At 39.8% G+C, this 2500-nt stretch overlaps 3 long non-coding RNA genes across 4 annotated transcripts in view; 2 read left to right on the top strand and 1 right to left on the bottom strand.

The window, feature by feature from the left end:
• LOC123164171 (uncharacterized) overlaps positions 1-2500 on the top strand; it is a 91192-nt gene that overhangs the window by 69888 nt on the left and 18804 nt on the right. The gene's annotated exons all lie outside the window — the stretch shown is intronic.
• Positions 1-2500, bottom strand: part of LOC123164168 (uncharacterized) — a 42516-nt gene that overhangs the window by 21615 nt on the left and 18401 nt on the right. The gene's annotated exons all lie outside the window — the stretch shown is intronic.
• LOC123164166 (uncharacterized) overlaps positions 1-2500 on the top strand; it is a 33410-nt gene that overhangs the window by 17540 nt on the left and 13370 nt on the right. The gene's annotated exons all lie outside the window — the stretch shown is intronic.

The following is a 2500-nucleotide window of genomic DNA, read 5'->3' as shown; positions in this document are numbered from 1 at the left end:
GATCCTTTTTTCTTTTTTCCTCTATGTGTATTTTACATACCACAGTAATTTGCTATAGAGAATTTCTAATTTCTATTAAATCAAAATAAGATAATATAAGATATTATTGCTGGAAAAAATTGTTATTTGATTTGATACAATCGATCCTCAACTATTTCTCGCGATATGTTCTTACGAAGTTTTGTTAGGGCATCTATAACTGCCTCCGGTTTAGGTGGGCAGCCTGGCAAGTAGACAAAAAACCCCTTCCCAAACTGTACAAGCTTCTTCCAAAGCATACGGCTTTCTAGATGTATATGACGATCTCTAGACAGATGGATCTTATATGAATCATATGATGACAATTCTTTCTTGCAAAGAACCCATTTCTGTACTAAGAGTAGGTTGATAACCCACTGCGGAGGGCATTCTCCCTAATAAAGCGGATACCTCTGATCCTGCTTGAATGCCATCCTAAGGTGCTACTAAATGGAAGGATCTTATCAACGTCCATGAATGTGAAATCATAGATCGAACTGCCGAATTGGCAAAATTCGGTGCTATCGCTATCATAGTATCCGCTAAGTTCACGGGCTGGAGATAAGCGGACTCGAACCGCTGACATCCGCCACAGGGTAAACCACCGCCTCTCAGGCCTCCCCGACGGGTTCTTTGATGTCTGACTCAGGCCTATATGACCGATCGATCGAAATACTCCAAGACTCCACCTTTGTCATATATTCCATATATCACATTAGATAGATATCATTGTGTTTATGTAGCTATCGGTCAAAGAGCATCCTCCGTAGCTCAAGTAGTAACTACTTTCCATGAGGAGGGGGCTATGGAATACACTATTGTAGTAACTGAAATGGCGGATTCACCTGCTACATATGTATTAAGACGCTTGGCCTGATTTCGAAATTGTCCAGAGTTTTATATGTTGTTTTCATTGCAAAATGATGGGTCTCCTTCCATAACTTTCCAATTACGAGTACGAGAATTGAAAGACATGAAAATTCTCAATTCTCTACGGCGTCTAGTAGATAGAAACATAATAAAGAACCCAAAGCAGATGGTATCCTACTGCAAGGGTGGTCTTAAGAATCCAAAAGAGGTTGCTCAGAAGAGATAGATGTATCCCAACCTCTATTGCTCTCGCGTAAAGACTTTTTTTTTTACGCGACAGGAAAAAGTGACTACGAATTCCCCTTTTTGTTTGCCTCTATAACATAGGCCTTATACACACAAGCAATGGAGAGCATACAAAGGCTTTGGAATATTATTTCCGGGCACTAGAACGAAACCCCTTCTTACCATTCCGATCAAACTTCCTCCCTATTAACCTGGAAGTTCTTTTCAGATACAAGGAAATGATTCAGTTCTAGAGCCAAAGATCGTAGTTCTCGAACGAGCACTCGAAAAGATTTCCCATTCCACCCAAAACTTTAGGAATTCCTTGATAGTTGGTATAAATTCGTAAACCGGGTCGGCTGATACGCTTTAAAAAGGTTCTTGTTCTGAGTCAAAAAGGGATTCCGCCCTAAGGCCATGGATCAATCAGTTCAAGGAATTTACTCCTAACAAATTCAGTCAAGAATTCTTGACGGTATCTAGCCGGAACAACCTGTTCTTCCTGAATACCTTGATTCAAGGACAAAGAATTTCCTGCTGCGACGTTGAGGCGGACGGACACTAAGATGGAATAAGCCCGCTAATATACCCGGTTGGGATTTCCAGTTATCTTGGTAAGAATATTATATCTATACTTCCATCTCAAGAAATTCTTTTTTTTCCGCAGGGGGTCGTGATGTCTTTCTACGGAATCGCAGGCCCAAGCAAAAGTTCCTAGATTCATGGAGATATAGAACAGCATATCCGTCATGGAATAGGTGTCTCAATTCAAATTTACTATTTCTATCTAGTCGAAAAATATCTTAAGATTCTTATGATATAATTAAGTATCTATGGGGCGTAGGCCTCCCAAAAGGTAACGGAGGCGTGCAAAGGTTTCCTCGGGCTACATCCGCCCCTTATCCAGCTAAAGGATTTTTTGCTTTTTTCCATTGATCATTATTCTATTTATTCTGACCTCCGTACTTCGATCGAGATATTGGACATAGAATGCCACTCTTTAAAAAGGAAAAAAGGAGTAATCAGCTGTGACACGAAAAAAAACGAATCCTTTTGTAGCTCATCATTTATTGGCAAAGATAGAAAAGGTCAATATGAAGGAGGAGAAAGAAACAATAGTAACGTGGTCCCGGGCATCTAGCATTCTACCCACAATGGTTGGCCATACAATCGCGATTCATAATGGAAAGGAACATATACCTATTTACATAACAAATCCTATGGTAGGTCGCAAATTGGGGGAATTCGTGCCTACTCGGCATTTCACGAGTTATGAAAATGCAAGAAAGGATACTAAATCTCGTCGTTAACTGAATTCTGAATAGAAAGATTAAGAAGAAAAAAAAGATTCAAAATAAAGTAAAGGTAGGCGGGGAATAACCTTATT

The sequence above is a fragment of the Triticum aestivum genome, chromosome 7D (assembly GCF_018294505.1).
Source record: "Triticum aestivum cultivar Chinese Spring chromosome 7D, IWGSC CS RefSeq v2.1, whole genome shotgun sequence".
NCBI classification, from domain to species: Eukaryota; Viridiplantae; Streptophyta; class Magnoliopsida; order Poales; family Poaceae; genus Triticum; species Triticum aestivum.
This window is presented reverse-complemented; position numbering and strand designations above follow the sequence as displayed.